General features: G+C 45.3%; 1 long non-coding RNA gene across 2 annotated transcripts in view; it reads left to right on the forward strand.

Moving 5' to 3' along the window:
• The window catches only part of LOC130581734 (uncharacterized), a 127,338-nt gene that overhangs the window by 100,489 nt on the left and 3,962 nt on the right, over positions 1-22,887 (forward strand). The window lies entirely within an intron of this gene.

The raw sequence follows: 22,887 nt of genomic DNA on the forward strand, positions 1-22,887 counted from the left end.
AATTGTAAGGATAATTCTTTGTTATTTCAAGCAACTTGGAACRCGACAGCAAACGCATGCTCTTGGCAGTACATCCCGAGAGATTTCTGTGGGAACAATGGGGGGAATTCTCCTGAACTGAAAGGAGATTGAAGTGTCTTTATTAGGTTAATAGGGCTTATMGTCTGATGAGAAAGAATGGAGGAAAATGCTACGATCTGATGTTGGTTGATTGGTTGGTTTGGAGGGTTTTTTAAGCAGAGGCTGTGCAGGATGAGGCCCTGTGTGGGTGTTGGACAGGAGRTGCTGAGCATTAGGGGTCAACAAGGGCAGCAAGGACCCCCTGGACCCRCCAGCCTGCAGCTCCTGTGTCATGCTCCCCAAGGGGGGACCAAGAACAAGAGTTTTCCCCTGTCCCAGCAATTTTCCACGCTGGTCCCATGCTGGATTCATGCWGCTGATGCGTGGCCCCAGCAGGCTCCAGGCCAGTGCCATTCTGTTCTCTCTCTTGTTTCATTGTCTCTGGCATCACTGGTGGAGCCAGTGGTGGAGGCCAGCAGTGTGCTGGTAGTTACTGGTGCTGTTTAACCATGGCTGTGGGCATGAGGTACAACTTCAAGATGTCTGTTCARTGCTTAGGCAGAAATCCTATTGAATGTGCCTGGAATTTGTCTGAGGAGATTGGAAATGATGTAAAACAGGCCAAAGAGAGAGAGAATAATGTGAACTCAGCTGAATTAGGGAAGGACAATATTTGTGGTAGCATGGGAAATTGGAACTGGTTTTGAGAATCATCCAGTTCTTTCTGGAGTAAGAAAAACTATGTAATGTGTCATCGACTCTTCCAGCAGCTTGGTTAATTCAGAAACCACATAGCTGAGACTTCGGGGAAAAGCAAGTTGCTTTTCTGACTGGTTGCTGGGAAAAAAAAGAGGATCTGTTAGAGTGACCTGAAGGAGAAAGAAATATTTCCAAGCAATGAAACATTGCCCTTGGTGAGGAGATAGTAAAGGATGATAGAACAAAAAGAAATAATCCAGGTGATGACTTCAAAAGTGTAAAAATCTTTTCTTTAAAAGAGAGGGATAAAGCTACAAAAGGTGGGAAGTGCATTGTCTGTTTTGAAAGTAACTAMGAAAGACCTTGGGAAAGATCAGGCTGGGCAGGAGCGCTGCTGCTCTAAGGAAGTAGCARCAGTTGACAGTCAAAAGGAAGAAGGAATAATAGCTATAAAAGGAAAGAAAAATATTTCCAGAAGAGGTGAAGTAGCACTAGTGRGAGATTTACCCTGGATGTTACCCGGGAGATGTCTGGAGGAGGAGGTGAAGAAGGGCATCAGCTGCAGCCCGTGGTGCACTGTGTGTACCCTGCACTCGGGACACGGCCTTTCTGTTCTCTGGCTGTAGGGCCAGCACTGCCACCTCTGCCTTTTCTGCYCTGCCACTGCTGTGACACTGCAGACTGTGTAGGTGTCCCTGGGAAGGTGCTGTGGGGACCGAGCTCTCTGCAGAGGGGCCCAGTGCTGGGAGAGTGGGCACTTACAGCTCCTCATGTGTCTTGAGAGCAGCATTCAGCCTTCCACGCATCATGTTTACCACGTAATGGGTGCCCGTTTACCTTTGCACCTAAAGAGAGCAGCAAGTTGTTTACAGTGGCCTCTGCCCACTTTCCTGCCCTGCTGGCTGAGCACAGGCTGGGCTGGGTGCTGCCTGGAGGCCAGGCTTGGGAGAGGGTGGGGTGAAACCTCAGCTTCCAGAAGAGGAGGAGGATGCCCCAGACCATGGTCACATACCTGCTCTGCAAGGCAGGCTGAGGCTGGCTGTGGGTTACTATTCCAGTGTAGCCACAGGGATAAATAAAAGGAGCCACATTCACACGAATGCTGGCCCAGGTGTCAGCTGGGAAAGGGCAGCTCCTTGTCCTCAGCCAACCCAGAGGAGAGGCTGAGGTACCTGCATATCTCCCTGTCACTGTTCCAAGGAGGAGCCCATTCTGCCAGGCTGCACCATTTTCTCTTGCTCGATTGCAGTGTGGCTGTAACACAGTATCCCTCAGCTCCCCTTGGGCCAGCAAATTCCAGGCACGATCCAAGGGCAACATCTGGCCCTTTGAAATGCTCCGAGAAGTGCCAGACACAGCCTGGTATGAGAGGCAGGAGGAATCCCTAAGCCTGAAGCAGCAACTTCATTTCCTAATGCTGCATTTGGTAAATGACAATAAGGCCATTACTGGCTCTGGTTTTGTATTTTAATCAGGAAAAAGGTTTGGAGCCTTTGGAGTATCTGGCCAGGTCATTTTCATAAGGTTGCTTTTTGCATATGCTCCATCTTGATGCAAAACACAAAGTGCTTTGACATTAATATAAGCTAGAGCTCATCATTAAGTAATCACATCACCARAGCAGAGCTATCCTTTGATGAAAGCAAGAATTTCTCTGGAAACCGATCAGATTTTTTTTTTCAGTGGACTAAACACTGTATTAGGATCAAGAAAGTGCCAAGGACACAGTGAGCAAAATATCTAGCCGTGTGAATGAGGGCAGTAAATGAGGTCTGCRTTTACTTGCATAAACTCTTAACCTTCCTTGCTGCAAAGTGCCATCTAGTGTTTGCAGCCCTGGCTGGCGGCCCTCGCCAGATGCTATTGGTCTTTAAGATATTATTAAAATAATTTGGGTGAGTGAAGTTTCTTTATTGCATGGTGGAATAGATGTTTCAATAGAAGATGGGTTTAAAAATGAGTCTGAATCTCAGAAAACAAAGTGATGGTGATACGATCAGGAAAGCAACTGTGGAATTTTCATGCTCAAAATATATGCCCAGGGATATGTCAGGTTTGCAGGTGCAAAGAGGTATTAAATGTTGTTTGTGAGGGGAGGGGGMTGCAAGTCACCTGCAGCAAGTGGACGAATCCAGGGGCTGGAGAGCTCCTGAATGACCATCATCTGCTGTATAGGTGCATGCAAATTAGTTAAGTATTAATGCAAATTAGCCATGCAAGCTCAAATGTACTTTGCAAGCCTAAAATCAGGCCCAGCAATGGCACAGTTTAGCATCCGAAGTGCAAGGTTTGGGGAGGGATGGTTCACAGGAATGTCTGGAAATTGAAAGTGGAGGTGAGTTAAGAAAGTGCACAAAAATAACTCTGTGTTCAGATTTGTATCTGGGGCATCTTTCTGTCCTGACTGGCTTGGAAATCTCTCTGCCACATCTGATCACCCCTGAAACCACCCTGGACACAGACCTCAAACACAAAGGTKGTTATTATCATTTGTTGTTATCTGTAAAGTGCTGACAGCACTTTGAAGTGCCAGAGGATTCATGCYTTGGGTTTTGCTCTTGCAGTGGCCAGGAGCAGAGTGTAATTAGCCCAAATGCCATCCGCAGAGCTCACTGGTAGAGAACAGCCCAACTGACAGGGAGCAAATTAGGTCTCTGACCTAGCAAAGCATTTAACCGTGTGCCACATTTTAGTACGTATATCTCTGGATTAGGACCTGGATGATGTAACCTTTTGCTGCCTCTAATTTTTTTGATTGCAGTGTGAAGCAMAGCTCAGCTTGCTGGCTCAGAAATCCCTGTGTGTGGTATTAATCTGCTTTCTAAACTGACTCCTTGTGTCTGAACAAGCCCCCAAGGTTTCCTCCTAATCCAAAGRTTCTTTCCCATCTACCTTCCTAAATTAGCTGTAGGAGCCCCCATCCCTGTGTTTARCCACCCACCACAGCTGGCTTTACACTGGTGCAGAAGTTGAATTGGAGCTTGTGGGAGTCACCTCACTGTTAGAGTTGATGTGATATTTATGAATTTCTCAGAAGATTCTTTGGCAATGAGGATTTTCTGAGGAGTTATATGTCCCTCAGAGGGAGTTGTGGGTTTCAAGTTTTGAACTGGATCTTCTGGTSCCATGGCAGACAGTTGTTATTCTCTGCAGGACAGTCTGGGAACACGCCTGCTTCGCTTCCCAAGCGGTATTATAAGCTTGGTGATTTCAGAGTAGGGAGAAGGCTTAAGGAGAGATTTGAGCTGGAAATCTATGGGTCTTACACTTGATGATCTCCTTGCCTCCCTGTTCTGGAAGCCTCTGTAAGAATGTGCCATAAAATGCTGTCCTGGGGTACCTGTTGCTTCCCTGTACTTGCTGAAAAACACCTGAAATCACTGGGATAGATGGACCTCTGAGCTGCCCCACCTCACTTCTCTTATCTCCCATGTCCTTCATWAGTTTCCACCTCTTCCAATCCACTGCAAAGTTCCCACTTGCTGTGACAGGACGGGAGCCATGGTGGGCACCCCCACCTCTCTGTCATTTCCCTGAAGTGAAGTTGAAGCTGTGTATTATCTGATACTCACTTGGTTTAACTCCTCTTAACTGCATTTCCAGCAGATCTTTTTTTGGATTTATAGACTGTATGGTCAGAAGAACCTTTTCCTGATATGGGTATTATGCCAGAAATTCTCCTATGAAATTTATAACTTTGGGTCAGGCAAAAATATGGCTTTTCTGACCATGCTCCACAAACCCCAGGGTTCAAGATTGATTTGTGCMGTCAGAAAAAGGTAACGAATTAAACAGGGCAAGTGTTAAGTTTTGCTGCCCAAGAGGTGAAACATCCATTGTGCATTTTTTTTGAGAAAACTGAGAATTGAGGAAAGTTGCACGCAGCTGTGGTAGAGAATGCTCTTTGGTAAATGCTCACCCTCAAGGCGAGATTTTCAAGTGACAGATCATCCATTATATCCCCGGGTAATTGGTGAAATTATTAATTGCCTCSCCATGACATAAACCCCGTGAATGTGGTTTGCAGTTGAAGCTTATGTAGCTTCCATTYCTAGCTGGTGGTTTTAGCCATGTCTCGATGGTGATCTCTTCTAACCAGGACTTGCTGATATTTTTTTTGAAAAGCATGAATGCTATCCTAGTTACCAACTACTGATTAATAAARTTAACTGAATAATATATTAGAAAAATGCTTTCTAATATGAATTACACATGGCCCAATGTTCCTGCCTCTGTCACTGATTAGAATARTTTATCCAAATGATTATCTCTAAGCCTCAAAATAATCCCACTGAGCTGAGCAGTAGAAGGCAGCCGTTAGTATAAAGAATAAAATCTAGCATTTTATAATTTTAAAACATGCTAAGAAAACCTCTAGCATTTTAGAATTTTAGATGCAGCCACCCAAGTGTTTGCCAACTGCAGTCGTTCTTTTCATTTTGGCTTCTYGTGGACATATGATGTGGTTCTAGTTTTACTCATTAAAGTTTCAGATTGTGCTTATTTTGTTAACAATCATTAGGGCAGGGGTTCTTACTCTTAATTGGCACCATCTGGAAATGTGAAGGAAATTGCTCAGGATGAACACAAAGATGAGGGAAGATCTTGCACTTTTCCACGGTTGCAAAACTTTACCTATTTGGAATAGCGACAGCTGACCTGGGAACTGGCTCACCTTTATTTCTGTTGGGGGCTGGGGGGAGAAGGAAATKTTCTTCCAGGAGACAGACAATCTCCACATTGCCAGCAGAATGCCAGAAAATAATCATTTAAAGGCAGAAAGTTGCACAATTTGGGCTGCTAGCGAGCTAGGCCTTTTAATGCAAATTGAATATCTTCATTCCCGTTTTTTTTTCCAATCTTGCACGACTTATTCAGCATTTCCTCATTTTTTGGCACTGGTTTCCATAGCTGCCTGCAATCACACTCTCACACAGATGCCATTCTGTGTTCAAAGCACCGAATGCTACAGGGCATATTAGTGTTTTTATGCTTTAGATCTATCTTTATGGGAGTTCAGAGCTCATTAATATAGACCATTTTGTGTGATTAAAAAACAACAACCTGGCACGTGAGGAGTTTTGAACAGGAGAATGGATCGCAAGGAAAATGGCTTTCTTCTCATTATGCAGATTTTAAGCTAGACATGAGATGGGCCSAGCAAGTCAATGGACAAGGTACAACTTCTGCAAGATAATCATTCCCTGACTGCAGCTGAGCAGACTGCAGTTAAAAAAAGAACCAGAAAGAGACAAATGCTATTTGAAACATGAAGATTTTCACATCATTATTTCACAATAGTAGGCAGAAATGAGTGAAAAATCCCATGGTGGTCCTTTAAGGCTGTTTAAAATCCCAGAAAAAAATATGCTTTTTGCTGGGTGAGAAGCTGGAGGCAGGACTGAGGTGTTGAGGTGCCTGAACGATGGGCTCTGAGTGAACATTCAAGAGCACAGACCAGAGAGGTGTAAATACTCAGGCTTCTGGTGAACCACAATTCCCCCAGTTACAGCTTGAAACATTGCCTCTAACAGTGTTGTGCCAAAAAAAGGATTCTGTGTGCCAGAATGTAGTTCTTCTCTGGCTGTGGTTGCYGGCTTTGGAGTGTTGAGCTGATATCTCCTCAAGTGAGGTGATTGGGGAAATTTTTCTGACCATCAACTCTGACTTTTCAAGCTGCTTTCTATGTAATACCACCAGCCTGTCCCCCTCCTGGCAAGGCACAGGATGTTTCAGTGACACACAACAGAATCAATTTTTGGATTGGTGCCTTCCCCTGACATGGCTCATTTCTGCCAGGGTGTCCCAATAATCTCCCAAGGAGATCCCACAGGCCAGGTTCACATCCTCCCTCCTGCTGTKATGGTGAGGAGCAGTGGGACAGATCAGGAACCAAAACCAACTCAGGGTATGAAGTGCTGGGTACATCTGGCATCAGTCAGAATGCARACATGGTCCTGAGGAGCAGGTGGATGTTTTGGTGGGAGAAGGAAGGGAGCTGGGAAGAAAAATTACTCTTCCTGAGGTACCTGTAAATGCTGAAGTGCATGTGCTTAGCCTTTGCTGAATGAAGCAGGGAGACACTCCCCCCCCACTCTCCCCCATACCTTTGAGGAGTCATTATTTCTATGAAACAGCCTTTTAGAAAAAAAGATTTTAGGATACATTTCAGGATGGTTGGGGATCTGCTGTTGTTGCAGCTTGGGCAATGGCAATAATGGAAAATCTGATGTATAATCCACCCAATGTTCACTAAAACCTTCCAGAAATGGACAAGCAAACAGATTTTCCTTGCCTTAATCCAGAGGCTGTGTTAAGGGGTTGTGTGACTTGAGTAGCAATGCAGCCCCTGGCAGGCTGAGAGTGATGGGGAAATCCATAAAACCCACAGTGACTCCATGCATTTCCTCAGTGCTGGGCAGCTTTCACCCCTTTTTCCTTCACATTCAAAGGGATGTACTGATTATATGCAACTATGACTATGATTATATGCAAATTGTGGCTAATGTATGAAATGAAATCCCTGCCTGATGGCACGGAGATCTGAGACAGCTACTCCGCAATTACTGCCTCGCTACGATTTCTGCCGGGTGTTACTTACTCCAACACAATACTGAGCACAGGCAATTTGCTGCAGAGGTCATAAAAAAATCTCATTAAACCCACACCGTTTAAGGCAGGTAGTTTCCCAGCTCCYGTTTCTGCTTAGTGCAAAGCCTTGGAGGCTGTCTGGGTGGCTGCCCAAGGGAAAAATCCCTCTCTGGTGTGAGGAACAGCAGTGGCACTGGGGAGGGYGAGCTCTGTTCTCTGCAGGAGGAGGCAGAGGCTGCCGAGCTCCATCTGCTCCGCTCCTGCCCTGCTGAACCAGGGATGTAACCGGCTGCTGAGAGTGCAGATGAGCTGAGCAAGACTATCGAGTAGCCAACAGCCTGAATTGAACATCCATTTCTTTCCCGGGAACAGCAAAACCCCCGGGAACTTGGCACTGTCCCGCAGGAGGATCTGTTGAATGCTCTGCAAGATGCTGGCCCGAGTCCTGTGGGGCAGCAGCAGCATCAGGTGCTTGTGGGGAGCAGGCAGGGCCTGGTGGCAGCAGAGCGGTGTCGTGTGAATGTGCTGATGTAGCAGTGCCACCGAATCCCACCTGCAGAAGGCCAGGCAGGCACCGGAGCTATCTTTGTGCAGTGTAATTTAGTGACAGCCCCAGCTGTCCCRTCTCCTGTTTGGAAGTGGCAGAGGCTCCCCACAGAGGTGCCACAACTGCGCCAGTCAGGGTGAATCAGACTCTCCCCACAGCCACCAGCCGGGTGTTSCGCCTTTTCCAGCTGATGGCCGGAGACAGGAGGTGGCATCTGGGCAGCCCAGCTCGTGCTGTGGATGACCAGATGCGAGAGGGAGGAGTGCTGTGGGCAGCAGGTGCTCCACGGGACGTCCTGAGCTGCTCAAGAGCTTTTAGGAGGAAACGCATCAGGGATGATCCAGGGAAGGTGGTTCACTGGAGGCTCAGAGAACGTGAGTGTAACTGAGCATTGAAAGAGCCCAACAAAAGCACATCAGTTTACTGACTTTTCTTCCAAGATAATTACAACATATATTAAAAATTAGTTTATAATCTCTTCCTACAACACCCTAGTTCATTTTTTTTCCACCTATAAAACTTTGTTTTCCGTTGGGATATTATGATTTACAGACAATATTTGATGTTGATGGGGAGACAACACCAGAGTATCAGTTACCCAAGGTGAAATTTTTGTGYATACAGAGAGAATTTAACCTCAAACACTCAGTTCACATATCCATGTGTGATTTATATTGCCTCGGGCTCCGAGGCAGAGTGAACATTGACACCCTTTGATGTTGAAAGAAGCCTAGTGACTGGCCTTTGGAGAGATTTGTGATGTCTCTATCAGCCTGTCAATGGAAAACCAGGCAGMAAAGCCAGGCCCCCTAAAGATTTCAAGGCCTTGTAGGCAGAGGGATCGTGTAAGCATTTTACTTCCACCGAGTGCTCGAGAAGGTGAGCAGACACGGATGGGCTAAATGCTTACAGGGCACGGGTCTGCAGTTGGCATCTGCATGGCTCTRTGTGACYCTTTCAGCCCAGGAAAGGTGCYAGTGTCACCAACAGGGGCATTTAGYAGCTACACATCCCTGGAGTGCTGGGGTTTATGTTGCTGCCTAGTAGGGATGTGATAACCCCTAGCCAAAGTAAGAATAAACCTGCATTATTAAAAATAGAAAAACACTTTCCTTCCCTTGTTGAGAGGCAAATAAGCTTTGCCCAGATTTTCTGCCCATTTTTGTTGTATCAAGCATTCAGGGTTTGCTCAGAGAAGCTGCAGATGCCCCATTCCTGGAAGTGTTAGAGGCCAGGTTGGATGGGGCTTGGAGCAACCTGGTCTAGTGGAAGTGTCCCTGCCCATGGCAGAGAGCTTGGAAAAAATCATCTTTAAGGTCCTTTCAATTCAAACCATTCTGTGATCCTATGATTCCCTGAATCCATGGAGCAAAGTAGTCTTGAATAGGTTTGACAGCTCACACAGGAACGGAAATGCTGTAACGCACAACAAAAAGGCACCTTCAGCGTATTCTGCACTGCACGTCCCTKAGGCATGAACAGATCATGCACCAAGGTTTGCAGTGGGAAGCAGGAGACAAGAGGGAACAGGATCTGATCCTTCTTGTGAGTCAAATTCCCAGGAAATGTGTTGAGTAACACTTTGGAAGATAGAATTCAATACAATGCTGATAGATTGGGGAAATGGCTTGGAAACAGTAATGTGATATAATAAAGACAGCTGTAGGATGGTTTACACAGAATTAGGGACTGCTGGCTAGGCACACCAGGAACTGAGGATTACTGGGGATTATACACTGAAGATGCATCTGAAATATCATGCTGTTGCAGAAACAAAGGACCAGCWTTCCATGCACACATTGAGGCTGAGCTCCTTTGAACAGGTGTGTCCAAGATTGCAGCTCAACAGGGCCATCCAAGCACTTGAAAATTAAGCRAGGGGGAGCTGGTGTGCACCACTTGGCAAAGGAGGACTAAGGAATTGCTTGTGAGGGAGAGACAGTGGTAGACAAAGACTGAATCTGCTTCCTGGTGATTGAGAAACAGAGTGAAGTTGCAGATTCACTCTGAAGCAGAGAGGAGAATGAGCAAGGGTCTCAGTGAAGAGTGTCACTAAATGCCTTCCTCTGACGGCAGCTGCTGTGACACCAGGAGAGGAATCATGTTCAGGCTGCTGCTTTATGTCTGGTTCATTTGACATGTAATAGAGGTAAAAAGTCACAAAATTTATTTTTCTGAAGCCAAATTTTGTTAGAACAGCAAGAACAGTTCAGAAATCTGGCAATAAATTTCTCTGCCCCTCAGGTTACAGCACTGAGAAGCACTACATTAGCAGAGCCATGTATTGTCCTTAACATGTTTTATCCCTTTGGAAAATCCAGCACAGCACCATCCTTCCCTGTCTCTTCCCTTGTGCCCTTCAAGTGAAAGGACAGTGAAGTTCCAGGCTTAAAGGTTGTGAGCRGAAAATCTGAGGCAGGAGAGCAGATATCCGCAAATTTGCCTCAGTGGGAAAGTGGAGAATAATTGTGGGTTCTGATTTTCCAGGGAGCCTCTGTGGGGAACTAATAGTCTAGACTTGTCCTTTTTGAGGCCTAATTATGTCTCTCTGTCAAACTATAAAAACAACAGTCTGTGGCATCACAAGGGAAAATGAAAGCTATTGGCCTGTGTTCTGCATTTAATAGGATGTCAAATCTAAAGCACAGTCTGACTGGTTTTTGACTGGGGTTAGGAAAGAAAATGCAACTAATTAGGCTGTTTCTGAATCTCCCTCTCTGTCTAATGGCTGTGGACTTGCAAATTGTGACATACTGGGAGTCCCAAACTCTCTGATCAGTGCTGCCTTCTGGAGGGGAGGGCTCCTTCCCACRGATGGGACTCAGGGTCCACTTGAGCAGTGTCACTGTTAGTGGGGACAGTTCCCGGGGAAATGCCTTGTGCCATCGCACCTCTCTGTGCTCCTTGTGGAGTGACATTTGCTGTTGAGGAACTAGGTTTTTATAGCTTGCCTTGGYGATTAATTTGAAGAGTCTTTGAGGATGAAGGAGCATTTGGAAAGTACTGTGGGTATGAAATGCAGCCTTTGCTGTTTGGGTTTCATGGTCCCTGAATTGAAGCAACACACAATGGTCTCTAACACATATAAAGAGGTATGGAACTTAAAATTCCCCCCAAATACCCCAGACATCTAATGTGTGTGCTACAGCAGTTGGTCTCAACCTTTTTCTGCCCTTTCATGTCCTGCTTTTTCACACTTATCCAAGCTCTGACCATTATCTCAGCTTCCAGAGTCTTAGAGCTGCCTCCTCCCTGTTTGCAGCCCATCCTAAGCAAGCACCAGAGGGCAATGAGCTCTAGAAAACCTAAGACAACAGGAGGGGATGGCCTATATTTAAATGTCTAATGCATTAATAATTATACCTTGGAGTCTTCTGTGTCAGGGAATGTTAGATGATGTCCTAATGCCTTCATTTATCTTCTGGAAGTTAGTTTGAGGGGTTCTTTTTCATGTTGCAATAATTTCTTGGAGAGAACTGCAGCAGTTACAAGTTCCTTTTACCTTTCCCTTGCCAGCTGCCCTCATTCTGAACCAATGCTATGCTCAGCTGGTTCCTCATGTTTTACAGATGAACTGAAATAAAAGTGGAATTTGTCCCACTGTGAGAGAAGGGAAAGGAAGAGGGAAAAAAAAAAACTGTCTACAAGATTTTTCATGCAAGTCCCACATCCTTAGTTTTGCCGTCTTTTTGRCACAGAAATCTAATTGTCTTCTGCTCAGACATTCTGGGGAGCCTTTCTGGTTTTCATTCTTCTTTTCTGACCTGACTTTGGGTTAGTCAGAAAACCACTAACCTTGCCTCACAGTCAAAACTGAACACTTCAATTCAAACTCAAAGGACATCACTGGGCAGGAAAAGCATGTGGCCTCAAAATGGTGATATTTTGATGTCATTTCTGCAAGGTCCTGCACAGGGATTTGAGTCAGAAAAGCTCAGTCAATGAGTGTGTAAGAAAATGAAAGGTCTTTCCAGGAGTCAGCCTGAAGAGAAATACAAAGGGTAAAGAGTGTAAAAGGAAAAAGACTTGCATAATCCACAGAAGCATGGGAAGCAGAGAGAAATGAGAGCACCTGGATCTCCTCAGTGACTGCCAAATACAGTGTGACATCTCCTTAACACTCTTATGGAGATTTACAGCCATGTTTTCCARTAACTGCACACTGATTTCACCCACAAATAATAGTTTCTGCAGACACAGCTACTCCATGTTGTAAAGTGGGTCCTTCYCAGGCTGCAGCTGGAAAAGAGACTCAAGGCAGCTTGGAACCAGTACAGAAAGCAGAAAAACCTTGTCTAGGCAGACCATTCTTCTCCAGCTTTTTATAAAGATGCCTAACTTTGATGGACCAGCAGATGACATGGACCAAGATCCACTATGGCAGYTGCAAAGAAAGGAAAGAAGCTTTGCCATGACTTGAAAATGTCTTTCTTCTTTTGTCCATCCTTTGGTCCCAGTTGTAGAACCAATCCCACTAAAAATGAGGGTGCCAAAACTGGCCTTTCTTTGGGTTATTTCAAATGGCCACCATCTKTATTAGGAAGAAATCTGGGCAGGAAGCTGTAGCTTCATTTTGGTGTGACCTCACGGTGTGGCCATGAAGATGCCAAGTCCTCCTGCCTGGGCAGGGACCAGTCCTGGRCTCCTTTCTGGGGCCCTTGAGCACCAACTTCCCAAAATTTACTGAGCAGCTCTCCAGYTAAGGCTTCCAGGTGTATTTTTAGGAAAGATTTGAGAATGATCTTACCCTRAATACCCATTTAAGTCTTACTGGGTCTTGGTGGAGGTAGATTTATGTATTGTGCTTAAATATTTTCCCACTTGTGAGCTGCAGCCCCCGGTTGGGTGTTGCTGCCAGTTGAGTGACGATCACCCCCTCTCAGCATGAATAATGGGYGAGTTAGGCAGCACAGGGAGAACAAAATGAGAAATTACTGCTTCTCAGAGGATGATCAGTTTGTTTGCTGCCTCCACCAGCTCTTCTGCAGACGTTCACCAGGGTTTCTCCCAACCAGCACAAAAAGCTTCCCGGCTGCCTCATGTTCTGCACAGGAACTTGTCAGGAGCTGCTGAAATGGCACATCCGAACACCAAGGCAAAGATCACGTAGAAGTTTTGACCTTGACCAAGGCAGCTAAAATAGAGGCTGCTTGCAAAGGGAAGGGGGAATTAATAATGACACAGCTCCTCAAATTTAGCATAAAAAATTAAAAAAATTGGAATTCTGGAGGTGGGAGGGATTGGGGTTTTTCCCTTCTGTTTTCATCTGTGTGGCTTGAAGGGTTGGAAGGGACATGCTGCTCAAATAAAGGATCACTTTTGCCTTTTAATCTATGACATAAAGATGACATAAAATTTTCCCCTGCGAGTTGCCATGTAAATGAATCCAAATCAAATAATATGCAGGGAGCARCAAAGCAGCCCAGCCTGCTCTTCTGTGCAATATGGGCATTTAATTCGTGCATAGAAATCCCAAGAACTGCAGAAAGCCATGGCCCTTTCACACGTACATCCCCACACAAGCTTCCCTAYCGCAACAAATGATTTATTATTTTTTTGGGGGCGGTGTACAGGGAAGAAAAAAAGGTCGTCAAATCTGTGTTAGATGATGGCACGGATTCCTTGGCTACCAAATGCAAAGGCCGAGCAGAACAAAGAGATTTGCATTCTAAGTGATGCAAAGCAGCCGGCAGTGTTTTAATGTTGTGTTTGCTCTGTGATGTCTTCATCAGGMGCTCAAAGACAGCGGCTCTGGCAGCCGTGGGTCCCCGTGAGCCTGTCAAACTCCGTTTCCATGGTTTTCCTTCAGGCAGCACCATCGGCAGACAGCGCGGAAACGGACCCCTGCAACCTGTTCTGAACAGTGTCTCTGATGTAGGGCCCCAGAGCGGGCATCAAACTAGCAACAAGCAGCAAGAAAATAACAATTTTGCTTTTCGCAGGTGTCAGAGCAGCAAACAAAAGGCTGTTTATAAAGGATGCAACATCCCCTTTTTGTCAGTGTTGGCAGTTTAAAGTCAGCCGGGCAGCGGTCGAGTTGTGGAGGAGGTTTTGGAGGGGGTGTGCTGTGAGAGACAGAATTCAAATAGTTTCCTCTTTAATCCATTAGCCTCACTAAATAGAGCATTCTGATCACCAGACTGATAGCTATTAATGGCATCCCAGTTATTCCACTTGCATCAGTGAGAGCTGTTTTCTTCAGACAATTATATTCTTTTCCAGACAAAGAATCAGTCACACTCTTCCCTCACCTTGAAGAGCACCTTTTCATTCAAATAAGAAGTTCTGACTATTTCAATATGAAGCCATATTTGAGCAGTGATGCTGCAAATTCAAGAGGTGAGAAAGATGAATCCGTGGTCTTTTGCCACTGTGACTGCCTGTATGCAGCGATGACATGGAAGCCTGTGCTAGAAGAGCAGAGGTCAGCAGAGCTGTGAATTTGTAAATACTGGTCAGAGAACTGCACCTCCTGATGCCTCAGTTTCACCATGTGTGAAATTTGAATAATGATTTCTTTCTTCTCTTGTGAAGGACATGGAGATGGAGTTTTTTTGCCCAAACATGRTATAAAGCTCATGGTTACCCTTGTGGTTTTCATGATGCTAGGGACTGGAGCCAGTGCAATTCCCTCAAGGAACAGTTTTCCATTAAAGAAAACTGATGGATCAGATGCTGACCAAGTTACAAGAGAATCTGCTTTTTCCTACCAATTAGCTGATTTTATCACAGCTGCCTGGGGAGATTCTGGGAGCTRCTGATCTCCTTGACTCCTGCTTCCCTTGCTGTGCATCTGCCAAGCCAGGGAGAAGCTGGGACTTGGGAGCRTTGTATCCTAAGATGTTGGGGTTAAGGAGAAGCCTTGTAGAGTGAGCCTCTGTTGGATCCTATTTACCCCTGTTAGGTCTTGGAGTTTGGGAATGGTTCACCTGCAGGTCATGTGATTAAGGAAAAGCCTGAATGATTGACACGGCCTTGCCTTGTGTGTCAAGCTGTGATTAGTTAAAYAGAGCGTGTTGAGCTTGCCTAACTAGAGCTRTGATTGGATAAGAAGGTTTGTGGGTGATGACCCTGCAGAGCAAACAGCCAATGGGTGCTTAGTTTGKGAAAATTGAAAGTATAAAGAGGCGCAGCTTTGTGAGAATAAAGKATTTCTTTGAGCCAGCTAGAGGAGGTCTGTGTCCTCTGTTCCCCACAYTGTCACACCAAGCTGTCTCTTTGTTTCCTGCAGAGGAAAGGTTGAAGTGGACATTCGGTGTTAAAAGACTCATGGCTTTGGTGCAGGTCAGCTGGGGGCTTGCAACAGGGCACACTCATCAGGGATTGCCACGTCAGGGCTTTGTCCTTCCACTTCCATACTTTGGAAGTCAGCAAGCTGTAAGGATGATGCTACAGATTCCTGGCTCTTCTGGGGCTTTGAGGTTCCTAGCTGCTCTTTGGCTTTCTAAAAAGAGGCAACAATATTGTATTCCAGCTCCTGATTTAATGGTTCCCACTGCCTTGGAGATACACTTTGGTTTCCTTCAATGGAAAAGGTCAGCATTTGTGGTTTTGCTCCAAATTAGTGTGGAAGCCAGTGGGAAAAATAGCCAAGTCTCATGCAGAACAGAGATGCATTTTTCTGTAGATCTTTCAACCCAAAGCACTCTTGTTCATGGTTTGACTGAAATTATCCTAACTACATTCAGCAAATGCCTTTCCTGTCCTCACAAAACTCACCTCCTACACTTCTGGATATCAAAGACTGATTCAATACTCAAACTGTAATTATGTGGCTCATTATTTATTGCACAGTATCTGCATGTGGAGCAGACTGAAGCCATTCAGTGAGTTTGGAGGTGCTGATAGTGCCAGAGAGCAGATCRAGGGGACCCCGCTCTGCATCTGAAATCCTACCCCGACCCTGTGATTAAATGAAYAGTCACAAGATCTGTAGAGGAAATGAATTTAAGATTGAGAAGGTTTCTAAGCAGCTTATGACATACTGGTTATTGCAATTGCTATAATTTTTAAAAAAACTTTAATTGAACTGTTAAATAATGGCAAAGCATTTTATAAATTAATAACCTTTTTATTTACACCATTGATCAGCACTATAACAAGGCCAGGTACATCCATACTGATGGTATAAGCAAACCGTTAACAGATCCTGGCATTGCATATGAGCTTTCTGTGGCCCAGGAATAGTTAAATTCCTTTWCCACTATAGAAACAGCACATTTGTTCTCAATGTATTACTGTACAGTGCTGAATCTGCTCTGACTTTGTCAAGAGCCAAGTGCAGAGCAGAGCGAGTGTTCAGTGAAATGAGCAGTGGCTGGCATGAAGGGACAGGGTGAAGCAGCCACAGACTCTCACAGAAATTTCTTTTGATCAGAGGAACTGCTCATGACTTTTGTTCAGCGTCTCATGATGCAAAAAAAAAAAATCCTCTGGTGGAAAAAAATGTATCCATGTCACAACAGAGTCAGGAGCTGGCAGTTGTAGTGCCTTGACTGTTTTTTTTTTTTTTAATGAATAGTTGTGTTTGCAGGGTATTGCATGATCACATAAAGTGTGGCTTTGTATTGTTTCCCAGTTTTGAAAATATCTGTAAGTGGTGTGGATTAGAGCAAACAATGAGCAAAGCAGAGCTGACTTTGCTCAAGAATGGTTTGGAGCCATACTCCTGTGTAGCAGGGGAAAGGGGACATGGCTGGGGAATTACTGGAGGAAACTGGGAACAGTTGCTTTAAAACTGAGGGCTTTGGGAAAATGAAAAAAAGTCATCTTCTGTGTATATTACACTGTTATTTCTGATGGGGGCTGAGCTGGAGGGAGGGAGACTTCTCGGGGGGAGCTCACCTTGTCTTCTCTCTGCTTGCCCCAACCACATGGGGAAAGAAAACCGTTGCTGTTCTGGAATGAGATTATGCACAGTTGCCCCAAGAATTGGGCAGGGAGAAGCACGTTAACTTTTTGTGTGCTGGGCACCAGGTAGCACCCTTGAGCCCCATCACTGAATTATTCATTATTCAGTAGAATCACCCTCCTATAGATGTGTCTCCTCTTGATTTAGCAGCATGATCTCACTGTCATCATCACTGTTATTTTATTTGCTATTCTTACTTTTCTGGCTATTAGACAAAAGGGTATTTTTTGGTTTTTTTTATGAGAGAAAAATAGTCTGCAGCAGTAAGTAGGGATTTATGATGTGAGAAGTCTTTCTGGTCTGTCAAATTATTATTCTTTGGAGTCATGGCTAGGAAAGGTGAAAAATAATATCAGAAAGGACAAAGAAGGTAGCACAGCACAGTGTGGATGAGGTACCCTGAGCAGAGAAAACACACTGGATGACACGCTCAGGGTGAAACAGAAGTGGGAAAAAGTAATTTTATCTCAGCACTTGCTTTGGCTGACTTCTCAGTCACCAGCATATTAATGGCTCTTCCCCTAGCAACTACAGAGCTTCCAACATGCAACTATTCTTTGGTCATAAAGACAAAAAATGGAGTTTGCCAGAACAGAGCTACCCCATTCTGGGCTGCTGACAACAGTCCCAGACTGGCCATATGCTCTGCTGCACTCACAAGTGGTAAAGCAACATTTTTGCTCCCGCTGGTGCTGGTGGTGTCCCTGCGGTTGTTATTGTTTCCATCCAGACCCTCTCCTCTTCCCTGGAGCTCCTGCCTGTTCTGTTTSAGGCTGTACCGACAGCAATGTCACAGCTCCTGAGCACCGAGGAGAGCGAACAGATGTAGCTCTTGTCACATCCCTGCGAGCCGGTGGCACGGCCTGTCTCACTTTATTCCTTGAAATCGCTGGTGTGGGATGGCTGCCAGGCAGTTTGGAGTGAAAAGGGACATGGATGCTTCCCATGGGGCAGGTGTGACCAAAGGTGGGTGACTGGCCCGTGTCCAGCAGGAAGGAACAGGACCTTCCACCTCTGGGGCTGGGGAGCTGGCAGTRATCACTTTTCAAATGGTTGTGTGTAATCGATGGGATGGGGAATGGAGACTGAGGTGGAAAGGACTGACTCCTGTAGGGAACACATGGGCAATTCTCACTTCCAGAGCAGGAATTCAGGGCTCTGAGGGATTTGGTAGAGGTCAACTTAAATGCTCCCTCTCTCAGTGAGAGCCATGGGATTTGGATTTTCTCTGCACATGGGGGTTAGCTGAGACCCCCRGCACTGCCTCTGAAGGCTGTGCTTTCTTCATAGTTTAGTTCATGACCAGTTTAAACCCATGCTGCATTTTGAAGGGATGATCCCTTTTCCTCTTCCCTCTCTCAGCTAGACCCCCCATCTTCCTCAAGTCCAGCCAAAATCTAATCATGAAGCAGGCCATGTGGCTAAAGAAATGCTGTTCCTGCACAGGGGGAGCAGAGAGGTTATGATGGTGGCCTCACATCTACTGGAACTGCACCCTTGGCTGGCATTATCACCATTAGCTCTRCATCCTGGTGTTTTACAGTCCCCTGGGGAAATCTACTGATCTGGGGGTCCCTGATGCAGTGGACAAGCTCAGTCAGGTCAGCAGCAAAGCTGAAGGTGTATCAAAGCACTAATTTCTACCTTTRGCCATTTGCAATAGAGGGAGAAATTCATTGTTCTTATTCCTTTCCAAGGAGGACAAAAGTGGACRAAATACTAGGTTCTTGCTGCTATTAAATCTATTGTCTTTCCAACCCTACTCTTATCACAATTTTCTGTGCTTTCAGAGGAGGAGATTCAGTGCTACATGCTGTCTTTAGGGTAAGGATTTTTGTGTTTATCTGCACGCTCACTGCCAAGGCAGATAAGAGACTTTATTCTCTCCATTATCACTATTTTTCTTCTTCCTAGGAGCCAGACTGACTTTAGAAAGAGGGGTAAATATTTGAGTTCATTGTGCAGACCTAAAGTGAGGCTCTGGGTCTTTTTATACTTATTTATATCCACTAAAATAATCAGCTTTAAGAGGCTTTTTCAGCTTTTTGGGCTAAAACCTTCCCTTTTGCTGATCTTGGTTTGCTCTGTTCATTATTCTGTGCTAGACTCTTCCCTCCCCTGATTGCATGTTATCACCTTCAATGGAACAGCTGTGTCATTGCTAAAGGGTGTTAATCTTCCCCTACCTAACACCTTATTGACAGCCAGAGTCACAGAGGCCCCCAGTCTTTTCTGACTTGGGTGACTTCTCAAAACAATGCTTTTTTTAGCTTTTCATTTTGTACCAATCCCACCACAGTCTAACCTGGAGAAATAGCCACAGTGTGGCACAGCCCCTTCTGGCTTGGAATGTTCTGCCTCTATCAGTTCTAGTGATTTGAACCAGGACAATAKTCTCTAACAATGTCAAAGGACAATAAGCCCCAGCTAATCAATAAGCACAATACCTACGGCACATGGGAGCCCAGAATAGAATCTGCTCCGGCAGGTGGGACAGCTGGCTTGAATTTTTATTGCGTGGTTGTGAAAGGCACCACAGCTTTCAGCGAGACAAGAGCAGTGCTGACAGTGACAGATCCCCTGTTACATTGTGCCACCAAACAGAACGAGACACTTCAGCAGATACGGTTCAATTTTTCTGATAGTTTTGTAATGGGTTGGAATTAGTCTAGCATTTTATTTTTTTCTGAATTCCCTTTGCCCACCAGTRTTCTGGACTGCCCTGCAGTTTCCAAGGTCCCCTTGATTTTTTGGAGGTCAGGAGTGTTGTCCTGACTCTAGAAACATCCAGGGCAAATTTTTRTGTTGAGGTGATTGCCTTAAAACAGATCTGCCTTAGAACAGCCAGTGCAGCAGTGGRTATCCTAGCTGGGATTTCTGCCATCCCCTGAATTCTGGGTCCAAGGGGATCTTTTCCAAGCACAGCCTGCTGTGCAGTGTAGGAACAATAGGAAACACCCTTCTTTCTAGTCTTTACACTTCTATTAAATAAATGAAGATATTCAGATTTACCCTGCCTGTGTTCAAACACAGGCCCGAAGTGCTGAAGTTGGGAAGAAATTGCCATTTCCTCTAAAGTCAATGGAAAGAGATTGAAACCAGTGAGCCCACTGGTGTCACTTCATAGAGGTCTTCCCATGGGTGACACAAGAGACCTCGAACAGTGGCTCCTAATAGTAGACATGAAACAAGTAATCACCACCAGTTGTTCTGGTCTCCTCTTACAGCCACTGTAGCAGAGCTGAGGTCACCAAAAGAAAGATCTGAGCAGCCCACTGCTGATGAAACCTTTATTTCCCACCAAGCCTGAACAGTTCTGACAGCAGAAAGCATTTACCAATGGACTGCTCATCACATCAAGGTGGATACAATTCTCTTGTTGTTTGTTTGGGTTAGGAGGTAAGTCCAGAAAAAGGAGACAAATGGGGTCATAAAACAAATGTAGCATTTCTTTTATATGGAATTTATTTTCATCCTACTTCTCCAGTACTTAAAAAGGCAGCTGGGCAGGGATTTGAGTACAGAACTGAGAACTGGGAGTGAAGGGGCATTTGCAGGACTTGAATTGAGGACCTAATTTTAATCCCAGTGTAACTGGAGTTATCTAATTGACCATGATCATTAAATTTATTAGACTGGTCAAAACCTATGCTAATAGGAAGTCTGTGCCCAGAACAGCTGTACCTCCCAACCCATGTACAAGCACTCACCTGATGTTAGGTCCTAACTGAAGATACATCTGCTGGCTATGACTGTCAATTGACCCTCACAAATAGTGTATCCCCCTTCAGATGCACCTTTTGTGAGGCTGCAGTTCCAAATATCCTGCTGCACCTCCAAAGCCATCAGCAGATTTCTTTTGGGCATGAACTGACATTCTCAGGTTGGCTTGACCATATGTAGTTGCTGAAAGAATGAGGCCAATACAGAGTGTCAGTAATGAAAGAAACACAGCGCCCCAGGGAAAATATGAACATCAGGTTATTTGGTCACCAGCTGATTCCTTGTCAATAAGTGATGTAGCAGAAAGCAAAGTTGTATTAACACGTGCTGAGAAGCTGCTGTCACATGGAGCGGCCACCACACGTGGGATAATAACCTGGGCTTGATGCTCTGGAGCCCACAGCAACAAAGCAGAATGTGCCAGACAACCAATTGTTTTKCCTTTTTATTTGTTTTTTTTTTCCTTTCACTACACAGGAATAACCTGCTCAGCTCACCCCCTTAGCTGCCTGCCAGCCGGTGACCCCAGGAGYTGAGCTGGCTGGCCAGCACGTCCGCAGATCCGGGCTTCAGTCAAGCCATCGCTCACTGGTCGGCTGTGCCTGCCCTGCAATGCTTTGATAAGGCCAGAAATTACAAACTATTCTTTTTCCCATCTCATGAGAAGGAAACCCATCAAAAYCTGGCTGAATATTTGATCTCACGTTAAATGAAAGACGAATGCACTCAGCTTAGTAATAGGTTTGCTTCGGGATGTGGCTTTGTTCACTCTGACCAAACTCTGTGCCCGCAGCTCCCAGCCAGGCAGCCAAGAGAACTCGGAATGTTATTTAAAGAATTGGTTAAGGTCACGGTGGCCTGAACCTCTCGGGGCTGAATTAATCTCCTTGGCACAGCAGCCTGCGCCGAGTGCTGTGCTCACAGATCCATTCGTGTAGAGCAATGCCATCCAGTGGCTGCTCCGATCCATCACAAAGCCAATGGCTCCTTCCCGAGGCACATTCCATGAGCTGAAATGTTTCTGCTCTTGTTCCCAGCTCAGGCATTTCACATTGAGACTGTGACAGTGGCCATTGTGATTGCTTCCAGCTTCTTTCGCTTTTYTATGCAAAACCTGGCTATGTTTTAAGTAGCAGCCACTTGAAAATGTTTCATAGACATTTGGGGGAAATAACATGTTACATACATAGTTGAAGTGCACAAATTCATCGTTAGGCCTGGGTTTTGGTGTGGGGAGTGGTTATATGGAGTCATGTGGAAACTTATGCTGATTTTTGAGACAAAAATATCATTTATGAAACTTTCTCTGTCCAAAGGCCAAAAGGTACTGAGTCGCKCAGTGGGACATTTTCCCATGAGGAAAATGTACAAGGGAAGTGATGAACCAGGGCTGCACTGTGCAGAACCTTTCTCCATCAATGTCACACTTTAAAGAGCCCCACCATTGCCAGCTATCCAAGGACTGGATATTTTTGGGGGATTTAAGAGKGGCTTAAGCATGCAGGGCTGCATCCCCCTCTTGCCATCTCCCAAAGATCCACCATCACACAGCAGCACAGCCACCATCCCCTTCTGACTAAGTGAATATGTCAATGTCGTTGCCTGTTGTGCTGCTCAAGCCAGCTGTAACTGCCTGGCCAGAGTTTGGATGATGGATCACCCCAAACACTGTGACCTGTGGGACATGGAGCATCCCTGGAGCTTTCCAGTGCAGGCTCTGGCTGTGTTGAAGGGTGCAAGCTGGTCCCACCACAAGACAGCCCTTGCAGCTGGATGGACCTTTCCTGTGGGTCCAACCCTCTGTTTCTCTTGGACCTTTTGCTGTTGGCAGCGATTCTCCAGCCGGGGCTGTGCCTGCTGCTGCTGCTGCATTTCGGTGCTGCCGCTTCTGCTCCGCGGTACAAATTCCAGTCAGGCGCAACAAAGCCCACCGGGTGCTGCTGACAACAGGTGTCTCATTAAACATCTCTCAACCTTACAGGCATTCGCATTGACAAGAACCAAACTCACACTCAATCACAGCTTAATCACAGCCAAACTCTATTAACAAGTCATACTAATTACCAACTTCTAACAATTTCTCAGGTTCAGAGGCAAAATATCCTTTCTTTATAGATGAAAACAGACTTGTGATACTTCAGCTCTGGCCATAATTAGGTCCTTTTAAACAAAACAAAACTAAAATAAAAATCCAGACGGATACCTTTGTGATAGCAGTCCTAGAAGTACAATTGTACAATGAGATGTTTTGTTTGTTTTAATTTTGTATCTGCTGTGTTGCCCACAAGGGTCCAATTAGCTTGTTACAGATGCTTGTATCAGTTTTATCCCCGTGTCTTTTTTTTTTTTTCTTTTT

The sequence above is a fragment of the Malurus melanocephalus genome, unplaced genomic scaffold (genome assembly GCF_030028575.1).
Source record: "Malurus melanocephalus ecotype Western Australia unplaced genomic scaffold, MMel_1.1 scaffold_431, whole genome shotgun sequence".
In the NCBI taxonomy this organism is placed as follows: domain Eukaryota; kingdom Metazoa; phylum Chordata; class Aves; order Passeriformes; family Maluridae; genus Malurus; species Malurus melanocephalus.